Raw genomic sequence first — 25,836 nt, 5'->3', positions numbered from 1 at the left:
CACTAAGAGTTTTGATATTTAAGGCTTAGCTAGGAAAAAAGGTCAAGGGATCTATGATCAAATCTCAGAATTAAAAACCAAACAAACCAGAAATAGCAGATTTGTCAGGGCCTAATTTATCACAGGATCATGGGGAAAAGATGAATTTAGTTTTCACATCCCTAAATGGTTTTGCCAGTCACAATTAATCCACCTCTGATGCTCTTGTCCGAAGAAAAAAGATGGGTGTCCGAAGGCTAAAAATAGTGTGTTTCATTGAATGAAGCAATGTTTGTGTGTGTGTGTGTGGGGGGGAATTATCTATGCAGCTATGTAATTTTAGAGGTATATGGTAACCTCATTAGGGTTTGTAGAATCTTTCGGGCTCAAGTGCTGTGTTCTACTGGAGAAAGTTTTCCTTCCAGTTATGGTTTAATTGGTGTGGTTTTGGCATAGCTGAGTGATTTCCTTAAAGACATGCTTTTGCAGATGGAACATTATTTTGTTTTCTTCTTTTTGCTCCTGAATATACCTTTGTTTTAAAATACTATTTTTTCCAGAAAACACACAAGCTTCACCCCCTTCCAAGCTTCTTGGATAGTGTCATTTAGAAGCATGGAAAGTGCAGTTGGAAAGCCCCATTGTATTAGATCAGGCATGGCTGCCTAGCCTTCATACCACCTATTTATGTGATAGTATATGGCTACCTCTCTGGAACTAAATAGATGAGACAATGATGAAAAATACCATCCATAACTGAGGTGGCAGTCTTGAAGGCTGAGTATGGAACTGTCATCTGGTGTTTAAAAATATTATTGGACTGGTAAAACTGTTGGCTCACCTGGGTATAATCTTTGGATGTTTGACAGGGAAGAAAACATTTGAGCAGTGTTGCAATAATTAGTCAGATTAATCAATCATATTATTTCCAGGAACTAGAAATTAGTTTAAACCCAGAAGAAAATCTTTGAAGGGGCCCTATTTTAATGTAAGCACTCAGATAAACTACAGTTGGCAACTGCCATCTTAGAAGTGCCATTCAGTATTCTGTTTTACAGAGGAAATAATGCCTCTAGTGATTCCTGCTGAGCATCCTCAAAAAAGTCTGTTTAGGTAAAAGGGTATGCAGAATTTTCTAAACTTATGTGAATAATCAACTGAGATCTCTTTAAGGGAATTACAGGCCTTGAGTGAATGAATGCATTGGGCCCCCTATTAAACAGTCACTAGTTTTGCTATTCAAGAGGATTGTCAAGGGCAAAGAGGATGCATGCCCCCACATTCACATCCTACTCTGTGGAACACAACGTTAGCGTTAGATTGGATGATTGCAGGGCAGGAGCATCTTCAGGATATGCAGATTATATTAAGCTCCTCACACTCCGTGCCATTGGAAAAATGGGTTCTGTTCTAATCTGGATTTTCCTTTAATCTCACAAGTTTAATTTCTAGAGCACTAAACATGCGTACGGGTGATGGAAGGAATGAGAGGAGAGGCTGTAGTACCACTTTGCCCTCTAAACAATGTATCTCATAGAGCTTCTATAATTCTGTGGTCCAAACCCATTATTTCAGGAAGGAAAAGGTTGTGCTGGATTGGGGTTGTGGGGGGGTGTATGGGGCAGACTGGCATTGTTTTTGCTTTCTGTATATGGAAAATATACAGGCAAGACTATCTGGTGATTTTGATTGCTGTGTATCAAACAAGCACTGAGCAGAACTTGATAACAAACACAAATGGCACATGAATGGTACCAGAAACTCCAGATGACATTTTGCAAAATATATGCTGAAAGATTTCATTGTAGTGGTTAACAATTGCTGGCCATTAGCCAAGTCAAGCACTGGCTTTTTCACAAAGAAGTAGACACTGGAGTCTCTTTTCCTCCACTCAGCATGTTCACTTCCCCCCCCATAGATATTGCATACTTTCCATCAAAGATGGAACCATTAATATATGGAACACCCCCTCACAGACAGAATACAAACCATAGTTATAGCCTGTCACATAATGACATGGCACATAATACATCACCAGTGTGTACAAAAACACACACATTCCACATATATTTCCTGATGCTAGAGCCTCCATTCCATGATAGAATGATAGCCCATGGAGGACCCATGACTCCAAGAATTAGCATCTGCCGGAAGCAAGATGCAGCAAAACCCACAGTCCTGTCCCTAATTTCTCCCCAGAATCCAAAACACTGTGTTTTGATCACTGCTAAATAAAAGTAAACCAGCAGCCATCTCTCAGTATAAATGAAAACAATTCTAAAAAGAGAACTTGATGGAACTTTCTTTCATTTGGGAAGGGGCTACCACTACATAATTGCTTCTTAGCCCATAACTTATACATACCTACCTTAAACAATACAGTTAGTTCAAATTATTTTCTGTGGTCTAGAATATTAGAACAATAGTAATGGCTGATTATACTAAAATACATGACAGGAAATTCTAGGAAGACATTTTAGTGTTTATTTAAAAAAAAAAACTATCCAGGGATTCTATTAAAATGTTGAACAAATACCACTGTCATTTTCAAATATTCTTAACTGTTTGCCTCATTTATATATTTTCAGTTGCTACTTACCCAATTAACTATCGGACTTTTAAAATTGCAACATAAAAACTTCTTGTAAAACTCCTTGCCCTGTTTTCTTTCTTTTCATTGCAAAATAGCCACTTTTTATTACAACATTAAAAACTTTCTTAGACAGCTTTAGTGCTTGTAGATACCCTCATAAAATAGAATATAGAATTGATAGTTGTCTAGGTATGCTTCAAGAAGCTCCAGGCCATTTCATTATATCTTGGGGAACAAATCTTTTTCATCCATGTTTACTTTTTAGCATTTAGTCTGATGGAGAGTTCTGCAGAATGTGCACCCTGATGTTTTAGCTGGCACTAATAAAAGGTATTATGAAACTTTTGCTTTTGGATTTTATGTGGATCTCCATAGCTATCTACACCCACAAGTGTTATGTAAAACCTTCCCAGTGAAGACTGATAAGCTTGCTGAGTTTTGGAAATGAGCAAAGGTCATTAATTTGACAAACATGAAAATAACATTATATAAATCTTATTATAGTTTTCTGAGGACATTTTATGGTTATAGTGGATTGATATTTTAATTTGTCCTTTTTATTTTAATGTGTAGAATTCTGTTAATCAGGACAGGAGAGGGAGGAGAGGTGACCTTGCCTGATTCCTCTCCTTGCTTCAGTCCCCCAACCCATTTGCTTTTTCTGCTGCAAGGTTCCCTAACCCACAGCATTGCTTCTTCAGAGGTCACGAAGGCAGCTGCTGGGAAAAGGGGAAGGGGAGGGAAGATCTGCTTCCACTACTGTAGCATCTAAAGTATACAACCTGTAATGTTTTTATGTATTGTAATCTACCTTGAGGGCTTTTTCAAGCTTTGTTGGTGAGATATTTATACACCTTACCTCTCTAGAGTACAGTGATACAGATTCTCTCCCGGAACAATGTGAGAGAAAGCAATGAAAAAGCATCCTATAAGAATGGTGTAAATAAAAGAACCCATTGAAGTTTTGTGTAGTTGTTTCCCACAGAACAGATGGGGGTGAACTTGCCTCAATTTACAGAGAGTTTTTGGTTGGTGGCCCTCTGCCCTTGAGGGCACTGGCAACTAGGAGAAGCAAGGGGCTGCTTGACTAAGCCTTGGCTGTAGGATTGCCAGGTTGGTATTGGAAACAGGGCTGCCAATCCCCAGGTGGGGCAGCAAAAAAGGTTGCAAGAACCTCCATGAAAACCAGCCTCCAAAAGAATATAATAAAAAATTTACTTCAATAAACACTAAAGGATTATTTCAAACAATAAATACTACAAGAATAGTGCATAAGGAACTTCTAAACCCACACCCAAAGTCACTTAGAAACAAGTTAATGTCCGAAATTTCTTAACAGGTAGGTGCAGGCAGTAATTTCAATGGTAGAGTTGTCCATGGAGATCCGTGCTCCTCCAAAAATTTCTTCTGTACAGCAAGGTACAAAGATTGATATATGACGCGGTAGTACTTGATCCCACATTTCACATTTGCTTCTATGAGCTGTACATAAAGATAAGAACAATAAACCATACATAACACATTCAGCATAACACCTTAGGAAAATATCAAGAGCGGGGTGGAACCATACCTTACAGAAAGTTGTATACAGTTTAAACGCTGATGCTAACAGTCACTTGTATTCAGTATGCTTGTAATAGCTTCTATCCAGTATGGTCAATTTCCTAGTTCGCTTCAAGAAACATTCACTTAATGTCACTTGGAGGCTGGCAACTCTACTTGGCTGGTACCATGACAATGCATGTAGGTGTTCCTACTGCCTTTTCCCACACTATAAGTTTAGAGTAGCCAGTGGGGCCTGGAAACCTACAGAAATTACAACTAATTTCCAAATGGCAGATATCAGTTCCCTTGAAAAAAAATAGCTCTTTGACGACGTGATGTTTATAAATGAAAATCCCACTCATGTAACACCATTGTCGCTTTGTAAGATACAAGAATATGGATAAATGGCAGGCATTTATATTAATAAAGAAAAATCAAAAATTTTGTGTAAAAATATGTTAAAGAGTAAACAGGAAGAACTACAGAGATTAAAAGAGTGTGAAATTACCTCAAAAGTAAAATACTTAGGTGTAAAAATAACAATGAAAAATATTGATCTGTATAAAAACAATTATGGGAAACTCTGGTGCAAGATAGATGGAGATATGACAAAATGGAACAAATTAAATCTGTCTATGCTGGGCAGAATTTCTGCAATTAAGATGAACGTTTTACCGAGAATTATGTTCCTGTTTCAAACAATTCCAATAGTGAAAGACAATAAACAATTTAATAGATGGCAAAGGAAACTTTCAGAATTTGTATGGGCTGGAAAAAAACAAGAAATAAAATGAAAATTTTGATGGATGCGAAAGAAAGAGGCGGATTTCAACTGCCTAATTTAAAGTTGTATCATGATGCAGTGTGCCTGGTGTGGATTAAGGAATGGATGACATTATCAAACAGAAAGTTATTAGCATTAGAAGGACATGGAAATGTCTTTGGATGGCATGCTTACATGTACTATGGGAAAATAAGATGGACGGTTTCTTCTCACATCACTATATCAGAAGTAATCTGTTAAATATTTGGTCAAAATATAAAAGATATGGTGATGAAAGGAAACCGCTTTGGATTGTTCCAACAGAAGGAATAAAATTGTATTCAGATATTAAAGAAGAGAAGTGGTTAACATATAAAGAACTTTTACAAAATCAAGGAAGAAAGGTGGAATTAAAATCGGGTGAAGAAATACAATATAAATATAATTGGTTTCAATTGCAACAAATAAAGAGTTTGCTTGAACAGGATATTAAGAACTATGCAATAAGACAAGAACAAACAGAACTGGAGAGAATGCTGTTTGGAGAAAACGAAAAGCTGATTTCAAAAACATATAAACTATTATTGAAATGGTCTACAGAAGATGAAGTAGTTAAATCACAAATGATAAAATGGGCAATAAATATAAATAAGTAAATACAGATGGAGTCATGGGAATACTTATGGAAGAACTCTATGAAAATATCTACATGTTATAACATAAAAGAAAATTGCTTCAAAATGTTATATAGGTGGTACATGACACCTAAGAAATTGGCAAAAATGAACAATCAGGTGTCGGATAGATGTTGGAAATGTAAATGTCATGAAGGATCTTTCTACCATATGTGGTGGACTTGCAAAAAGGCGAAACAATTTTGGCAAATGATTCAGCAAGAGGTTTTGAAAGTTTTGGGATATAATATTAAGAAGGCACCAGATATCTTTTTTTTGGGATTACAAATGGAAAAATTTCAAAAGCAAGATAGAACAATAATTTGGGATATGCTTTCAGCTGCATGGACATTATATGCGCAAATGTGGAAGCAAGACAAAATACCAGAAAAGTGGGAATGGACTTTAAAGGTCATGCATTGGAGTGAAATGGACAAACTTACAAGAATCTTAAAAGAACGAGATCTAGAGAAGTTTAAAAGCAAGTGGGGAAAGTTTCAAAAATATATTGAAAAACAATGGAATGTTAAAGGACATTTGGTGATCTTTGACAATGGTTAATCTTTAAAGAAACTATATATAGATTACAGTTTAAAAAAATAGAATTACTGGATTATAACTTTTTCGTTTACTTGCTAACAACTAAGAAGAAATACCATGAAGATTGATTATAATTATAACCTTTGGGCTTTTTAGAGAAAGATTCTTTAATAGAGTTTATTACCTTATAAAAAACTAAATTAAATAGTAATATGGAGATGTTTGTTAAGGGGGAAGGGTGGGGTGGAGAAAATGTGGTGTATGTGTATATATATGTGTATTAAAATTTAATGACAAATGATAACATACCATAACAATATATTACATTGTAATAAAAATAGCTCTTTGGAGAGTGGACTGTATGGATTATACACCTTGCCTTCTTAGCCGCCGCCCCCCCCCCCTCAACTCTACGACAGTCTGAGCTTGGGGCCAATCAGTTCAGAGCCAAGTGGTGGCAGAAGGAAGAACAGATAAACTTTTACCTGTTGTTGTCATCATAGCCCTTTAGGTCTAAGCTAGGGTTGCCAAGTCCAATTCAAGAAATATCTGGGGACTTTGGGGGTGGAGCCAGGAGACATTGGGGGCGGAGCCAGGAACAAGGGTGTGACAAGCATAATTGAACTCCAAGGGAGTTCTGGTCATCACATTTAAAGGAGCAGCACACCTTTTTAAATGTCTTTCTTCCATAGGAAATAATGAAGGATAGGGGCAGCTTCTTTTGGGGCTCATAGAACTGGACCCCCTGGTCCAATCGTTTTGAAACTTGGAGGGTATTTTGGGGAGAGGCACTAGATACTATACTGAAAATTTGGTGCCTCTACCTCAAAAAATAGCTCCCCCAGAGCCCTCAAAACCTCCAGATCAATTCCCCATTATACCCTATGAGAAATATTCCACATAGGGAATAATGAAGACGTTTCCCTCTCCTCCACACACACCCCCTCTCGCAAATCTGATGTAGGGGATTGGCTCTCTACTCACCATCCAGCTTCTTCACAGCAACAAAGACACAGACACAGAAAGCTGAAGCCTTTCACCACCTCCGGAGGTAAAAAGGCACATGGTCCTTTGGGGTGGGGCAGGAAGCAGCCTGGGAAAGCTCCGGCTGCTGCGATGGAGCTGGGTAGGAAGGGGAGGGGCAAGGAGAAGCTGCTGCGATCCGAGGTGGGAAGGGAAGGGAAGGGAGGAGGAGAAGCATCAGGGATCGGTGGGAAGGGGAGAGGAGAAGCTGCTGGGATCTAGGCTGCGTGGGAAGGGCCGCCATTCCCCCCCGCTTTCTGGATTTTTGCCGAGCGGGGGGAGGAGGCTCCAAATCGGGGGTCCCCTGACCAGGCGGGAGATTTGTGAAGCCTAGTCTAAGCTGAGCGTCCAGAAGCACAAAGGCCACTGAAGTAAGTTTACTCCTGGCCGTTTTAACATCCAGTCTGACCCTAGTACAAATGAGAGAGGGGTGTTTTTTGTTTTTGTTTTTAAGGGTTTTTCCTTAACTATTCCTCCTTTGTTAATCTAAAGCTTGCCTTCTGAGCTTTGAACACTAATCAGGCCAAATAAATATCAATATAATGGCCCAAGGAAAACTAAACTTCTCCTTTGATTCTATTTATCCATCAAATACAAACTAGCTGCCAGTGTTTTAATGTGAAACATTTAAAAGGGGCATGCTGCTTCTGAACTAAGCATACATAAGATCACATCCTAAATTATCAGTGGTTTTGGGATGGCTTTGAATCCTGACTCTGCCTAGTGATTTAAACATTACAGTATGCATGCTTAGACTGAGGAGAAATATATCCTTATGTAGCAGCGTAGACAGAATACGGCTTTCTTTTAAATCCTTGTTTTGATTAAACCACACATAAAGAACCATATGTTTTAAATTCTCTAAACCCTGAATCCTTCCAGATTCCGCATCGGATCTTTCATTGGTCAGAAAAAGAATGAACTTGAAAGCATAGGACTTGATCAATGAATTGATAGCTAGTCCTGGAAGACTACCTTTTCATTTGTGTTCCTACTAATTGTAGTCTTGTGCATTTTGACAGCATGTCTTTAGAGCATGATGCAGCTACATGGTAAGAAATACCCCAATATTTTTAGATGTAGACAAATTGCCTATTTACTTAGAAGTAGGTACTATTGCTCTTGTGTAAATGTGCTTCCTGAAGTATGCAGCAAACCAACAAAATGTATCATGACTGTATAGACTTTTAATCAAATGACTCTCACATCTGTGCTTCTGCCACAAAATTATACTTTCACTTAGACTAATGCCATAATCCCCTTAATACCATATAAGTCAGAGGCAATAGATTACCAGTTTACATTCCCGGAAGAGTCAGGTTAAGTCACGGATACATGTTAGCATCAAAGCAGGCATGGTGCTGGCTGTTGGGCAAAGGGATCCACTCCATCCTGGCAAGACTTCTGTATCCTGATACCCTGCTGTGTCTCTGTACTGTAGCTGGCTAAGATTAAAGATGCACAGATGATTCTTCCATGTGACAGGGTGGGGATGGAGAAAAGCATGTCAGAAACATGGGCTAGATTTTACTGAAATCATATTCAACTTTTCAATGGAATCAACAAACCTATTGATTACACGTCTTCATAGGACAACTTCTGTTATCTGGAAATCTAGCATAAAAATGGAAATACACCCCACCCCCATGTGAGCAACCTTGTGGCTTTCAGAAGCAAGCAACATGCCAAAAATACAGCATCTGTATCCCATAACAATCTATACCTCCTGAATTTGTTTGCAACACAGCTTTTATTATTGCTTCATTATGATGGTTTTCTCCCCAATGTCAGCTTAAAGCAGTTTATATCATTTTATTCCCCTTCATTTTATCCCCAAAACAACCCTTTGAGGTAGGTGAGGCTGAGAGTGTGTGACTGGCAAAAGATTCTGTGGTAAGTGGGGATTCAAACCTTGAGTCCTCAGATCTTAGTCTGACACAGTTACCACTACCCCATGCTGGCTCGTTAAAAGGAATAAACTACCCCCCCCCCACCCCACAGGAATATCAGGGCTGGGATGCAGAGGCAGGTGTATCAAGCTACCTCTCTGAAAAATGTCCAGGCCCTGGTAGGGGTCAGGGTAGGTTACCATGACTTCCAGGCATGCAACCACACACACTGACATACACACACAAACTTTTTAAAAATGTGGTATACATGTCTTATCTGCAATAAAGTTGCATCCTTTCTTCATTCACATAAAATATTTTGACCCCACATTGAGAACAATTACTCTTATCTTTGAGCATGGAAAGACTTTTCAAGGATTTAAGAGTGTAAGTGATCCTCTCCAAAAGATAGTTTGGCTGCAAACACCTGCTTTTTATTTTAACACAAAAACAAGTCCAGGCTGAGTATTACATTTCTCCTGAGGGTTTTCATTTTGTACACCTAGCAAAAATGCCTTTTTCCTGCAGTAACTTATTGATTTATCCATCCCTCTATTCTTTGTCCTCTTCCTCTGAAGCTACAGCCTCTTCTCACTCCCCCACTCGCCTCTTAAGAATGAAACACAATATCTTAACCAAACAGACGCTAAAGAGGCTGGTCATTGGCTGCTGTCGTCCCCTGATACGGTAGTCCCGCCTCTTCAGTTGTGCTGACAAGCTGTTTGTGTTTTTGTAAGCCACCCTTTAACTCAGTTATAATGGAACCAATTGTCTGATTGCTGCAGGGAGCAGCCGCTTCTCCTCAGAGACGCTGGGTTTCAGTCCCTGGAAGGGCATGATGGAGGGCCTGTAAGTAAGCTTCTAACTGTGCCATCGGGGCAAGGTTTGTTTGTTTTAAAATTTATTCTGGGGTTATACAAGAATCCTCCTCTAGCAGAGGTGGTGAGAAGTTTATGAGTAAGAGAACTGAAGGAAGGCTAAACATCCTCCTCCCTGTAGGAAGGAAGGCATACCCCCTGAAAGAACAGCTACTTTGTATGCAGAGACATGCTCCTGGAGATTTCTCTATTCATACCTTAAATGGGTGAGATCATCCCAGAGGATAATAAACACAGAGATAGAAAGAAGCCAGCAGGGTAGGACTAAAGGGACTAAAAACTACTGGAAAGGTCTAAATCTTAAAAGAAGAGTCCTGAGTTAATTGGCATCAAGTGCTTTAGGAAATTTAAAATGTATGAGCACTCTGTCGTACATCAAAGGGTGCGCATGGGGGAATGGAGGTGGGTGTGTTGTAGGACATAAACTATCCTTTAGAAAACTGTAGACATCTCTGAGATGATATGCTATAAAAAAATCAATGCTTTGAAAAATGCTGAAGTTCCAAATTTAGAGTAACAGTAAAGCAACCATTGTCAGCAGAATAAGAATACCCCTTTGCCTGTAATGCTAAGCATTTGCAGTTTTCATGACGTGGTAGATTGAGGTTTAAAACTTCACAGCTTTCTGGAGCCTTAAGAAATTTTTGAAAATTTCTATACATTTGCTGTGCAAATTCTGGCTTTTAGACACAATGTAAAGTTAATTGATATAAACAAAAATTTTATAGACACTAACAAGATTTAGTGACTTATTTAGTGTATGGTTTTTATTTCTCAATTTGCCCTCCTCTCATTTTATCCTGACAAAAAACTTGTAAGGTAGGTTAGGTTAAAATACAGTGATTGTCTTTAAGGGGCAGAAGTCCAGTGGCACCTGAAAGAGTAATTATATTTATTCCAGCCTGAGCTTTCATGCATCAGAGACAATTTCTTCTGATGTGCCATAATGAGCTGGTAAATTTCGCGGCATGCAGGCATTTAAACCTGGGTCTCCCTGGTTCTAGTCAAGCCATATCAGCATTAACCAGAAATTGATATGAAACACTTAGACACTACCTTCTAGTTAGGGTTGCCAGCCTCCAGGTGGGGTCTGGAGGTCTCCCACTTTTACAACTGATCTCCAGCTGATGGAGATCAACCCCCCTGGAGAAAATGACTGCTTTGAAGGGTAGACTCTATGACTTTGTACCATGCTGGGGCCCCTCCCCTCTTCAAACCCCTCCCCAAACCCCATCCTCTCCTGGATCCACCCCCAAAGTTTCCAGGTATTTTCTAACACAGACTTGGCAACCCTACTTCTGGTTGTTTTTCATGGCTCTTCCAAATAGAGAAAGGTTGCTTTGGGACTGGGGTGGAAAATGTAGCCCTGGCATGGCAGCAAGCCATGCAGGAGTAAAATAATAATAATAATAATAATAATAATAATATTTTATTTTTATATCCCGCCCTCCCCGCCAGGCGGGCTCAGGGCGGCTAACAGACATGGGGATCCCATGATTCACATAAAACAAGATAAACAGTTTTAAATATATCAGTCACAAATAAATTATTTAAAATAGTTAAAATATATAAAATGGTGCTAAAATACTGTATCATAGTGTACGCAAGATGGCTAGATGTCCATTCGTTGGATTAATCAAGTTCTATCTCAAAAGCCAGCTGGAAAAGAAATGTTTTGCAAGCCCTGCGGAACTGGTTCAGGTCCCGCAGGGCTCGCACCATCTCAGGAAGGTCGTTCCACCAACGAGGGGCTATCACCGAGAAGGCCTGCTCCCTGGTAGCCTTCAACCTAGCTTCTCTTGGCCCAGGGATTGTTAGTAAGTTCTGAGAACCGGATCTCAGCGCTCTCTGGGGCACATATGGGGAGAGGCGGTCCTTTAGGTAGGCAGGTCCTCGGCCATATAGGGCTTTAAAGGTGATGACCAGCACCTTATAGCGAACACGGTAGACAACCGGCAGCCAATGCAGATCCCGCAGCCCAGGCCGCGCAGGTTCCCACCGTGGTAGTCCCTCCAGTAGCCTGGCCGCCGCGCTCTGGACTACCTGAAGTCTCCGTGTTCGGTATAGGGGCAGCCCCATGTAGAGGGCATTGCAGTAGTCCAATCTCGAAGTGACCGTTGCGTGGATCACAGTTGCTAGGTCGGTGCGCTCCAAGAAGGGAGCCAACTGCCTCGCCCTCTTAAGGTGAAAGAAGGCGGATCTAGCAGTGGCGGCTACCTGGGCCTCCATTGATAAAGAGGATTCCAGTAGCACTCCCAGGCTCTTGACTTTGCGCACTGGTACCAGTGGCGCACCGTCAAAGGCCGGTAAAGTGATCTCCCCTCCCGGTCCGCCGCGGCCCACGCAAAGGACCTCAGTCTTCGCCGGATTCAACTTCAGCCCGCTCAGCCTGAGCCAGTCAGCCACGGCTTGTAATGCCCGGTCCAAATTTGTAGGGACATCGCCAGCCCGGCCGTCCATCAATAGATAGAGCTGGGTGTCATCTGCGTATTGATGACAACCCAGCCCATACCTCCGTGCAATCTGGGCAAGGGGGCGCATAAAGATGTTAAACAACATCGGGGAGAGAACTGCCCCCTGAGGCACACCACAATGAAGTGGGTATCTCTGAGACAGCTCCCCCCCAATTGCCACCCTTTGTCCCCGACCATCAAGAAAGGAGGAGAGCCACTGTAAGGCTAGCCCCCGAATTCCTGCGTCGGCGAGGCGGCGGGTCAGCAGCTGATGGTCGACCATATCGAACGCAGCCGATAGGTCTAGCAACAGCAATACCGCCGAGCCGCCTCGATCCAGTTGTCGTCGGAGGTCATCCATGAGGGCGACCAGGACTGTTTCCGTCCCATGGCCCGGGCGGAAGCCGGACTGGCATGGGTCTAGGACGGAAGCGTCCTCCAGAAATTCCTGTAACTGCACCGCCACAGCCCTCTCGATAATTTTGCCCAAAAAGGGCAAGTTTGAGACTGGCCGGTAGTGTGCCAATTCGGCCGGGTCTGATGACGGTTTTTTCAGGAGAGGGCGGACCAATGCCTCTTTCAGGGGTGTTGGAAAAACGCCTTCTGAAAGGGATCGATTTATAATATCCCGTATAGGATATCTTAATTCCTCCTGGCAGGCCTTAATTAGCCAGGAGGGGCATGGGTCCAGATCACAAGTTGTGGATCGTGCAGTGCCAAGAATTCTGTCAACTTCCTCCAAGCTGAGCGGGTCGAAGCAATCCAGAGTTAACTCAGAAGACACGCATTGGGTTTCGAGTCCACTTACGAGCAGCATCTACCTCCCCTCCTCCGTCCTTCTCCATTTGATCCTGCCACTGCCACCCCCCTTCAAAAAAATGCCATACCTCCCCTGCTGAGCCTGCACAAAAGCACAGGTGCAAAGATGGTCATGGTGGTACTGCTCACAGCCTGGAAATATGTATTTATGCATTTGGATATTTATGCTTCTCTTTTCACCCCAGTAGACTCAAAGCATCTTACAGCTTTTTGTCCTCCATTTTATCCTTTCAACAACAGCCCTGCAAGATATGCTAGGCTGAGAGTGAAGGACTGGCCCAGCATCACCTAGTGAGCTTCCATGTCGAAGCGGGGATTTGAACTTGGGTCAACTAGTTTCTAGTCTGACACTAATCACTACACCACGCTGACAAACACACCCCTTGTCACATTTTCCCTTTTCTTGCTGAGTGACAGCATGGCTCGTAAGGGAAAGGGGAGAAAATCCATTAATGGACTAAGTGGTGGAAGGGAGAATGTCAGGCAGCAACATGCAGCCCTGTGTTATTTTCAAAGTGGAACTTAGCTCTCTGCCCCCTTGTCCTAGTAGTGACAGGTGTGTTTTTAGTAGCATAGTGGCAGCCACTCTAGCAGTTTTTATTTTTCTCCACATTAAAGGGGGAAAGCCCTGCTAATTGCTAAGAGTTGTGCTTGGAATTGGCATGATTCTATGGGATATTCCTTTTCAATGGGAGGGTTTTCTGCTTTCTGTATAGGGGAAATCCCCAGGTGGAATCAGCCAAAGATGATATTCAGGTGTTAGATTGCTTCCCCCTTGTTGCAAGTTATGTGACAAACAACTGTGACAACTTCATTATATTGCCTTCTTGCCAGTTTTATTGCAAAATCCTTCTGAATGGGATACTCCAAAATCTGCAAGGTATCAGGGCAAGCCATGAAGAAAGCAGGCTCTTGCAAAGGTTGCCATCTTTTTGGCCAGGAAGAGGTTCTCTGCTTTTCACAGCAGCTCTGCAATTTGGCATTCAGTAGCTCTGCCCTTCTATAGCAGGATGTCATTTAGGCTCATCAGTTCCCTGGTGGGTGAGGGGGATCCCCCACTTTTGTGGGCTTTGGCCTGCCGCCAGCCAGCTGGCTGACAGGGAAACCCCACCCCCAAACAGACATCCCTGCATGACACTGGTGACAGTGCTCTACTTTGGAGGCAAAACTCTATGGTTTGTAGTTGTTTTTACCTTGGAGTTTTGCCCCAAAAGTAGAACATCAGTCCTGACATCATCAGCATTATGATGCCACTTCCGGAAGTGATTTCAGTGCATTGCTGATATCCCTGCCCACCCCCAGAATACCCCCTCAAATCTCTCCACTGGCAGGAGGAAGGCACCTGCCTACCCCAATGTCATCTTTTGAATTTCCAGATGCTGAATTACATTTTTTTGCTTTTTTAAAGTGGTAAGCTGAGAGATAGAATTTTAAATGTTCCTCCTTTATGATACACATTTAAGAATGACATTCATGTAAGAAGCTGGAAGAATAGTGAATCATGAAAGAAAGAACTAAATGATCTTGTTGAAAATGCTGGTTTTTTGGCACTGTTGCTACTTTTATCAAGGGAAAAGCTGTAGCCATTGGTCATCTATAAAGGGCAGCTGATTTCAATGTATGTGAAAGGAACAGATGTTTTATTCCTTTATTTACTGTCTATTTTTTGAACATTTCAGTAGAGTTTGTAGATCAAGCGTGTCAAACATCCAGCCCAGGGGCCAAATCAGACCTCTGGAGGGTTCCTATTAGGCCCCTGAGCTCTTGTCTGCTTCCTTCTCCCTCTCCCTTGCTTCCTTCTGCATAACAGCTTGCTTTGCCAGGCTTTCTCAAGTGCACAGGAGCTACAGAGCAAAGCCATTTCTCCATTGGCTGAGGCTCCTCCCTTGGGGATGAAGGAAGGAGGAAGAGCTTGATTTGCCAGGCTCTCTCAATTGCAAAGCAGAGCTACTAAGCCAAGCCTCTCTTCCTTCTATTAGCTGAGGCTCCTCCCCCTCCTAGTCACCTGGGGAAGGAAGGAAAGAGCCAGAGCTTCCTTTGCTCAGTTCACTGGATCCCATAGAAGAGATTGAAAGAAAGCACCTTTAAGACCAATGAGTGCTAATGTTTTAAGCATGTTTTATTTTAAGTTTTTAAAAAAATAATCTTTAATTATGTTTGTCTGTGTCCTTTATAAAATTTATATTTCTGCTGCCTAATCTTAAATAGGTGCACACATGGTCCGGCCTGACATGGCCCAGCCCAACAAGGTCTCATTTATGTCAGATCCAGCCCTCATAACAAATGAGTTCAACACCCTTGTTTAGTTCTTTCCAGGTGATCTGTCCTCCAAGGCAAGACCTGTTCAGCTACAACAAAGGAACTGGACCATTCTCTTGGTCACTGAAAGCTTCTGTTACTGCTGCTACTCAGAGTAGTATTTAAATATTTATACTGATGAGAATAGAGGCTGAACTAGAAAAAAAGAATCTGATAAGGGTTGTTTCAGAACTCACTAGAGGCAGCAGCTGGTTAGTTTTATTTTAAAATTCTATTTTTAAATGTCTGGAGTGGGAATGTTATTAATGTGTTATTTTCATTTGAAATGTGACCTGCATTTACAGCAATATAAGCTGGGGGCTGGATCTGGCAGAGCCCTTCCATGGGCAGAAGGATTTCTGCCAGTGAAGCATGACTTCCTTACCTTGCGCTTCTGCTGCAGTCCAGGGTGCCTCCCTTCACTAAATGCAGCTTTTCAAGGGGCATTTTGGGCTACAGCTGCAAGAAGAGGAAATAAGAGAGTCAAGCTCTGCAGATGGAAATTAAGGTTACCAACTATTGCATCCCTTTAGCAGAGACTTCAAATGTAGAAATTGCATGGTAAATAATGTCCCATTAAAAAAGCAGGACATTTTTTGCCCATGTTGATGGCAGCTCTGATGGAAAAGTTCTGTGGGATCCACCTCATTCTAATTTCATAGATGGAAAATGAAAGAAGTAATGCAGGTATCACCTGAAAAAGCTGCTAAAGGAACATCCCTCTCCCTAGCATGTTACTCTGAAAAATCTCCAAAGCCCCTTGCTTTAACAAGTTTTTGGCAAACAGAACCACCCTGAGCTAAATAACACTGGAGTTCTTTGATTAGAACACATAATTTGGCTCTAAAATTTATCCTGATAGCCTGATTTGGATCAGGAAGGCGGTAGACTTCTCCCTCCACCCCCAGGGCAATTTTCCTGATTAGAAATGGCATCTTCAAGCTCCTGGTGGCAGGGAGAAGATGGTAGGGAGAAGACAGATACAACAGGGTGTTTCCCTTTTTCCCCATGGGGAGGGGGCTAATTAGGTAAATGGAACAGGGAAAATTACACTCCTCTTTCCTAGTTCTGTAGCTCTAATAGAGATCCTGCCCCCTCCCTCGATGCTTAGGGCCAAATCGCATTTTCGGAGTTCCAGTTATGACACTCCATCCTCCTGGGTAGTTTGGTCTTGGGGCATTCAGCAAATCATCTCCTTGGCACAATTGAAGTACAGGCCTCATGGCTAAGGGCAGCAGCAAGACATGGCCAGGGGAGGAGGGTAGTTTCTGTTTCCCCAAATATTTCAAACCTACCAGTGCTCCCAGCTGGCAAACAGAATGCCAGCTGGACAGAGGAAAGTGACCCTTTAATCAAGGTTTAATGAATTGAAATGACGAGTTGAGAAGCATTTCATGACTGGAAGTGGGGGGGGGGGGAAATCACCTAGTAATTGCTTGCAATTAAAACATATTATTTTAGTTACACTATTTGCAGTCTGCCTTTTTAACTGAGACTCCAGGTCTATTACACAGTGTGAGTCAACAGGATGAATCATTCAATAAACACTGAAATTGGATTTGTGTTGTAGAGCCAACTAGAAATCAAAAAAGCAGAATTAAAGGTACAGTTCAAAAGTTAGGCACTCTCCCCATTGCTAGCTTTCTGTTTGAGGTATCCTAGAGTAAAAAGTCTTGTCTCTTTTAAGGATGCTTCCTGCACGCCTCCTGGCTGTGTTTGTCTAGAATAAAGGCAGCAGCTGTGAGGATCTAGCCTTAATGCTTTGCCTTTAGCTTTCACTCTTGTTTAAAATCGATTATGGCTCTTCTGGCAGAAGCACTCTCTTCTGTGTTTTACAGAGGCTGATCTCCAGTATACAGTAGTAGCTCATGAAGCTGTGCATTTTATAGAGCAAACTGCGGCTTGGGAGCCACATTTGGCTCTTTCACACACATTGTGTGACTCAAAGCCCCCACTGCCCATTCAGCTAACTTGGAGACAGCATTTCTCTCTTTGTATCACTTTGCCAAGCCAGCTGGCAGCTTGGAGAATGCATTTCAAGTTAAAGTTGCTTTCTTTCTCTTCCCTCCCTCTGTCCCCCCCTCCAACATCTGACATTCATGTCTTAGGGCTCTCAAACATCTGACATTTAGTCTATGTGGCTCTTACATTAAGCACATTTGGCCATCCCTGATGTATGGTGTAAATAGTGCAAGGTGTCCTTTCCTTTTAACTGGGAGAAATACATTTTGAAACTAGATTACTGAAAAGGCCAGACTGTCTGTTGCATAAACAAAAAACAATGCCGTGAACAAATTAATACAAATATATTCTATTATTTTTATTCAATATTGAACAATGTTCAATCAATACTTATGTTCATATTATTCTTAGTAAGTAAAAATTCAAAATTCAACCAATAATCCAGTTTATCAATTTTTAATGCACAGAGCTTAGATTGCTGAAAGGATGCCCCAAGCTCTGTGCATTGAAAGTTGATAAATTGGAACTAATCTTTTCAACACAAGCCCTTTAATTGAGGAAATTTGGATAGCAATTGGTCTCTTGGTTGAATTTTGAATTTTTGACTTAGAATAATATGAATATAAGTATATTCATACATACAAATATAATAGAAGACATTTGTAGTTATTTGTTCATTATATTGTTTTTGGTTTATTCTCCTTTTCTGTGAATCTCTCAATTATCTGTCTTAGATGGGCAGCATCATGACCAAAAGACACCCGGTGTGGCTAAGGGCTGAAGCTCCACTGATGAGCCTTATCCCAAGCAAGTTTTCATGCCAAGATAGCGGTAGGAGGGAGGGAAGCTGAGCACCTGGCCTGGCCCTTGCATTTCCACAGCTGCATCAGAGGCTTCAGTTAAGGCCTACAAGACGACATGGTGGGAGGAAAATTATTCCCATCCATTCATTGAAGCTGTTGCCAATATGGGGGTCAAAAGGGCAACATCTCTGCCATCAGGCTCTGCTGTGCATAAAGTACAGCTGTTAATGCTCTTCTCGCTAAACAATAAGAGGCATTTTTTTTCATTTGAGCTATTTGCATTTAAAATCAGACTGTGAGTGACCTTTTGGATTTTTCTCTGGCATCTGCTGCTTAACAACTTGCAGCTATCCAAGACAAAATTCAGAAAGATATAAAAGCTGACAGGATATAAGAAAACATCTGCCCCAGTTTCCAGATTATTTTTCCTTGTCAGGGATGAGTCAGCAGCCAGGAAGGAATTCCTCTGCCTTTCCTTTTATCTTGACCTGTTCACTGCTCCTTGTTGCTATTCAGGATATGTAGAGGAATCTGTATGAAGATGAACTTCCAGCAGCTGTAAATTAACTTCCAGGTGCTGGTGTGTTAAGAATAATCAAGACTTAACAAAAGTGTACTTGTTATAGATATACTCACTATTCAGCTTTGTAAAGTAACTTATAGGGTTGCCAGTCCCCACATTGGAGGTGGGGGATTTCCCACAGGCACCACCCCCCATTGCCCATCAGCTGGAGCAGGAGGAAGGACCTGGCTGTGTTATTGGTGATGTCACTTCCAGTGTGTGTCAGAAGTGATGTCACCATGCTGGCAACATCAAGGGCAAAGATTCTATGGAGACCTGGCAATCCTGTAAATTAAGTTCGTGCATGCATGATTATCATCCATCTTCACTGAAGGCATTATTTATATATTTATGTAGTATATTTCAATCTCATTTTTTCCCTAAGGAGCTCAGGCAGTAAACACCAGTATCCCCATCTATATTTTACCCTTACAACAACCCTGTGAGGTAGATTAGGCTGAGAGAGTGTGACTGATCCAAGAGCGGCATGACATCACTTCCAGATTTTCCCCAGAGGCAATATAGCACCATTGTGCTGATGGCACCCTTTCGTGTTTCCATCCCCTCAAACTCCTGCCAGCAACCCTTCCCCCAACACTCTGCACAAGGAAGAAGAGAGAGGTATATGTGTGATACCAATAACAAGCTGGATTTGTCCGGTTTAAGATTAATTTCATTTTGAGATGAGGTCTGAATACAACCCAAATGATGGTATAATAACATGCAAGACAGCTTTAAAAAAAAAAAAGATGTCAAATACGATAGCACAATGGAAATACAGCTCTTCTTTCTTCACTCCCTGTGAGTTCTGAATGTTATTAGATAAGATTCTTGGAATTTCCATGTATTCCTAAGGTTATCCCAAGTGTTTGAGAGAGTTTTGAAGGGGAAATTCAATGGAGTTATAAAGATAAGCTTACACTGGGGATTGAGAAGAATCAGTCTCAAGCTATGTGGATATTCCCTTTCCCCTCTGAGGTTGGGACTGTCATCCAGCAACAAGGGGGACCAGTGCAGTCCTCTTGAAGGTGGGCCTTGTTAGGTTACTGCATCAACCCTGTGTGCAAATACCCTAGCAACTGGAACTTTGTTGGAATTACTTCCATTTCAGCCATTATGGGGTTAACAAATGTTAGCTGCTAGTAAACAGGATATGATGTTATGCAGGGCTTTTTGTTGTAGAAAAAACCCAGCAGGAATTCATTTGCGTATTAGGCCACACATACCTTGATGTCACCGGAAGTGATTTCACCCATTCAGTAGGCTACTTTCTGCATATTGACTAGGGTTGCCAAGTCCAATACAAGAAATATCTGGGGACTTTGGGGGTGGAGCCAGGAGACATTGGGGGCGGAGCCAGGAACAAGGGTAAGACAAGCATAATTGAACTCCAAGATGGGCAATTATGCCACTGATGGACCTCTGCTCCATATTTTTATCCAATCCCCTCTTAAAGCTGGTGATAAGTCCTCAAGTGACATGTGGATCCACCCCCCAATGCAAATCTGCACTCCGCCATGGTCCTACATCTGGGGGGGGGGACTGCTTCCCGCGCTGCCACCGAGTCAGCTGACCAGAGGGGGAAGCCCCGTCCCCAGAGGATCATGGGCTCTTCAACTCTGGTGTGTATGTGTTGCTGTGAAGGAAGGCACGATGGGCAGCTGGTCCCATGCTCCATTGCTGCTGCCCTTCTGGCACTTGCTCGCTCGCCCTTCCCAGCAGTCCCTGCCTTCCCCCACTTTGGCCAGGCGACTGTCTGTCCCCCAGCTTCAAGTGCCCAAGGCAACCCCGGCACCTTCTTTTCCGAGTCCAACACCGCCTCTCCCGCCTGCCCATTGATTAAGGGCATTCCCCTCCCCAGCAACAGAAGCCGCCCACCCGGCTGCCTGCCCGCCTGCCCACCCACACCAGTTCACCGCCGGGAGTTGACCTGCCCTCCCTCGAGTCAAGGCAGTCAGAAGAGCCAGTCCTGCCGAGTCCCGCCACCCGTGTGCAGTCCTGTCACCTGCTGGCTCCTGTAGAAAGCGGCCGCTCTGCTGGGGGTTTCCCCAAGTGGCTGTGCTGCAGCCCCTGGTAGGAAGCGAGGGCGCGGGGGGGGTGATGCGGCTGGAGCCGTCGTCACTGCAAAGTGGCTGCGGGCGCCAAGGCGGTGAGCGTGGCTAGCAGCAAAGGAGCTCACTTTTCCTTCATTTGCTTTGCCGCCGCAGAAGAGGCCCACAAGCGCGCTTCCCTCCCTCCTTCCGGGGACAGCCGGCCCTCCACCACCAGGGTGCGGAAGAGCCCCCAGCCAGCTGGGCTGAGGCGGGAAGGGAAGCTGCTCCACCAGAAAGAAAAGGGCTCTGAGAAGGAGCGCCCAGCTCCAGCGGTGCGAGACCTCGGTGGACAGCCAACCCAGCCAGAGGCCCGCTTGCGCTCGGCTCGTCTTGGTGGGAAGGTGGGAAGGGCTGCCATTCCCCCCCCGCTTTCCAGATTTTTGGCGAGCGGGGGGAGGAGGCTCCAAATCGGGGGTCTCCCGCCCAGGCGGGGGATTTGGGACCCCTAATATTGACACAGAACAGTACAGTGCCATCAGCTCCATTTCATGAATGTGTGTTTTCACACAGCCCAATGACAGACCTTGTTTTGCCCCCCTTCCCCAAACATGGCTGGAGAGAGAGACCCACATGCAGCAGAGCAGGTAGTGGCAGGCCCAGCTTCTCCTGGGAGGGGGCACGTGGGCAGCTCTGTGGCTTTCACTCTCTTTGCAAGCCCACTAGAGGGTGGAGGCAGCAGAGAGGACAGAACACATGGTCTGGAAGTGTGTGGTTGCCTAGTGCCTTTCCTCTGCTGGAAACCTTTGTTTGAGCCTGCCGGACACGTTCCTGTGCATTCCTGATGTTATGTTGTTTGTATCCAATTAGTAACTGTCAGTAGTATGCCTGGAAAACCAAAAAGGAAATGTGTTGACCTGTAACCTTTCTATTGGACAGTTAGCACCTTGTTTATGATAATGCTTTGATCTTGTATGTAAGCTTAACAGTTGATATTCTGATCTTTGTGCTGCTGGAATCAAGAAAGTAACAAGGACCACCATTACAGAAATAGCCATGTAGCTGTTAGGATGTAATTAGCAAGGTAGAATGCATTGTTTTATTTTCTTTACTCTCAAGGACCTTTCCCTAGTGTTTTCCAGTAAACTTTAATTTCTCTTTAAAAGCATGTGTCTTGTCTCCATCCTGTCTGGGTATCACCTCTGAGTTTTAAGCGAATATTTCAACAAACCTTCTGAACTGTGTCAAAATTTGCATGCCATCTGTGACCCAAACTAGCTGGAAGAAATAATATTGTGACAGTATTCCCTCCAGCAGTCCTGATGCCCAACCCAGATCTGCTATAATAATTGTGTGATCTGCTCCAGGAATGTGGAGTTTGCATATTTTATTCTCTTTCTTGTGACTACATCAGACTGTAAAACAGGGCAGCTGAGGCTGGATTGGAGGGTGTGCACGGTTCGACTTTACCACTGAACTACAGTCATCCTGGCATCCTGACCAATCTTTTTTTTTTTTAAAAAAAGGGTATTGTGCAGGCAACCCTGCTGGGCATTGATCTGATTTGATAACTTCTAATTCCCTGAATCACAAATATGGTAGAAAGGTGTTATTCAAATATATTTTTTAAAAGTGCTGTTCTATTCCCAGTGTGACTTACAAGTGTATGGACTTAAACACTGATGCAACATTGGAAGTGGACCAAAGGCTCATAAAACAAGTCAGGGATCTGTTTTAAGACTGTCTGCAGGAATACTTATTTTGTACTGGTGACACATGTAAGAATCAGGCAGGTTTGTAAAAACATTAAGCAGTTAAGCTCCCCATTGGGTATTTTCGGTGTCTCTTTGTGATTCCTGTTTGTTAGCTTGTGGGATTCTATGACAAATGGGCAGAGTGCATCTATAGGCTCCTAGCTTCAGTTTATGAAGAACAGATGTGTGTGCAGTCTGGAAGGAAACTAAATCTGGAATCTGCTGAAGGTCTGACAGAAGACGGGGGATTAGGAAGAATCAGCCTCAAACTATGTTGGTATTCCCCCTTCCCCTCTGGCTGTTTTTATTACATCATTGGTGTGTGTCAAAATGGTGAGAGTAATTTAATAATATCCTGGGGATAATAATGTTTCATACTTCAGCCACAATGTAGAACTGTAGAGCAGAGTTATTTGCAATAAAATTGTTCTGTTACTTTTGAGTTCAAAACTAGCAGGTAATGTTCTTTCACAATTTCTTTCTAAATACTGAAATTTTACTATAACCTTGCATTAATTCTCACTAAGAAGTGTTTCATGAAAGTGGGAAGAAAACACTTTTGCTGAGATTTTTAACAGGCATTCTGCTGTGTTAGTATTAGTGTGTGAAAGGGGCGAGGGAGAAGGGAGAGAGAGAAACAGCTTTTCCCCAAGTCTGTTTTGGAAGGAGGCTGAGGTGGCCCTGTGGGAGGCCAAAAGCTGGCACTTGGAAAGCATTCCATACCAGATGATTTAATTTATCTATTTTAGAATTCAGCCACTTCAGCTGAGAACATTTAAAGCAGTTACTTTTCTTTAGCGATCAGGATACCAACTGGAAGACTGAAGAATGAAAATGGATTTTGCTCAGCTGTCTGTGTGTCAGGAGTTGGTTGAAAAAGTTAGCTGCCAGTGCCCAAAGAGACTGTGAGATGCTGCATGAGCAGGAAACACAAGGGCAAAGAACAGCTGATATTTCTGGCTTAAAAAAAAATCATCCTCAGCCAGTGCCAAATACTGCGCACACTCAGTTTGAAAAATATCTTTATAAATAAAGGCAATTCTTTTTTTCTCAGCAAAGCTTGTCACAGTTTTTTAAAAAAGAATTGTTCATAGTTGCCTATTTTCTTTTTTTTTAAACTACTAAAGTGTTTTTAATTTTATTTTTTGATAGAAGATACCCAAAGAGAAGGTAAGCTAGCACCTTGATGTTAAATTAACTTTTTCTTTCTGTGGCCAGAAATTATTCGATGGTGATAAAACTACCTAGTTTATATTCTCCCATGAAAACTCATAGCAAAGTGGTTGGATTTATTAATACTACTTGGGCAGCTTCATCTTTTCCATTTATTCTGCTCAAATGAATAGATTTTAGAATATTTGTAAACATCTAAAGAAAAAGAAATGGTTTGGTAATGTCAGTTTGAATCAAAATATTTTAAAATCTTGTAAACACATTGAGTAGAACTACCGTAGTTTATAAACCTAGGACATTGTCTTATTCTAGTAGTAGTAATGTAAACAACTTGAGAATTTCTGGCACACATTGCTGAATGCTGATAATCCTTCAAATGGTTCATTGTCATCATTTCTTGTGAGAAACTATGTTGGTAGTCCCTAATTGTTGGCATTCACAGGACCATGAATTAACTACTTATATAATTCTATTCAGGGGGGCAAACATTTCAGGAAAATAATTTTGAGAGTGATTTCTGTGGGTACATTTTAACATTGAAACATGTGCAGAGAGTATGCATATGTATGCACCTTGTGTTTCTTGAAGTTGGTTCCATAGTTAATTATTGATAACAAGACCATGTGAAACTGCTATAAAGACTATTTTGTTGCTGGTCCCAGGATCAGTTCCTCTTATCACATAATTAATCCTTGTCTCTGGGAGCCAAAGTTGGAAGCGATAAACTTGTCACAGGCTGCCTGCTCTGCTTAGACTGAGTGTTGGCACACTAAGTATCATATTTATGTTTCTGAGTGATGTGTTAGGAGCAGGGCTTTTTTTTTTTTTTAGCAGGAATGCACAGGAAGACAGTTCTGGCTGGCCTGGTATCAGGGGAGTGTAACCTAATATGCAAATGAGTTCCTGCTGGTTTTTTCCTATTAAAAAAAGCCTTAGTTAGGGGTAAACTGTGGGAATAAATCCACAGTTCTAAGTATAGTTATTCACAGAGGTCGTTTTGTAGAAAAATAGGTGGTGTAGCTCATCCAGGGATTGTTATGCAGCTGCACCTACTATTCAATGGACAAGGTAGAGAGAAGAGGGGGGAACCCTCAGAAAGGTTCAGGAGCTGTGCTCCTGTGAGCTCTTGCTGAATCCGAGGCCTGGTTATTCACCCAATAGATATAAGCTGCGATAGTATGGTAGTTTTAGGGTTATAGTGGTGTTGGTGCCCAGAGGCAAGAAGTTAGGTTAAATCAGAAAGTGGTATACTGAGGTAAATTTGCCAGGGACTGGGTAATCCCTGAAGATTTGGGAGTGGGAGCCTAAGAAGGGTGAGGTTTAGGCAGGGGAGGGACCTTATTGGTGTATAATGCTATAGAATCCATCTTCAAAAGTGCTCGTTTTCTCCAGGGGAACTGATCTCTGTCTCCAGTTCAGGAGATCGTCAGCCACCACAGCCTTGAACCACAAGTTTACACCTAGTAAGTGAGTACTAGACTTCTGTATCTCCCATTAACACTGGTCATATGAAAGAAGGTTAAATCAAGCATAGCTAAATTAAGACATGAGCTAATCTAAGACATGTGGATGAGCACTAGAACTTTCTGTTCTAACTACCTATGTCACTGTCTAAGTTTACAAAGAAAGATGCCTGATACTTTGGTAAATGGAGACAGAAGATGTTAGCAAAGGTTTATGTATTGGTGGAGAGTGGTTGAGTTAGAAATCACCTGAATGCCCAGCAGTATTCAACATTTTTAAACAGTGAGTTGAATCCAGCTAGCTTTTTACTCAGTCTTAATTAATTCCTTTCCTTACTATAACCCCATTCCACATGGCTTTTGTCCATAGAGGTTCCATGATCCCAACATAGCCTTTTGGGAGGTCAAAAGGAATTCATACATCCCTTTTTCTCCAGTAGAAAACTGGTTGGATCCAACCCACTGATTCTGCCTTTAATTCCATCCTGCAATGTAGAAACCACTTTTGTTTCCTTTTTATTTTAAAAACATAAAACAAAAAAGTGGTGATGTTGTGTTATAACCTATCATGGATTGCAACAAAGAATCTTCTACTCTGAGCATTGTTTACAAGTTTAGTGCTTGCCATATTATCA

The 25,836-nt window shown here is 42.2% G+C and overlaps 1 protein-coding gene across 2 annotated transcripts in view; it reads left to right on the top strand.

Annotated features, from left to right (window-relative positions):
• TRIM2 (tripartite motif containing 2) overlaps window positions 1–25,836 on the top strand; it is an 87,137-nt gene that overhangs the window by 7,149 nt on the left and 54,152 nt on the right. Inside the window, exon 1 of one of the 2 annotated variants that reach the window (XM_060246632.1) lies at window positions 9,648–9,855. The exons of the other annotated variant lie outside the window; for it this stretch is intronic. The gene's annotated coding sequence lies outside the window, so the exon portion shown is untranslated. Of the gene's footprint in view, window positions 1–9,647; window positions 9,856–25,836 lie in introns of those variants that run through there. 2 annotated transcript variants of the gene reach the window in all.

Source organism: Heteronotia binoei, chromosome 9, assembly GCF_032191835.1.
Source record: "Heteronotia binoei isolate CCM8104 ecotype False Entrance Well chromosome 9, APGP_CSIRO_Hbin_v1, whole genome shotgun sequence".
Taxonomy (NCBI): Eukaryota; Metazoa; Chordata; class Lepidosauria; order Squamata; family Gekkonidae; genus Heteronotia; species Heteronotia binoei.
Note: the sequence above shows the minus strand (reverse complement) of the source record. Positions and strands in the feature narration are given on the sequence as shown.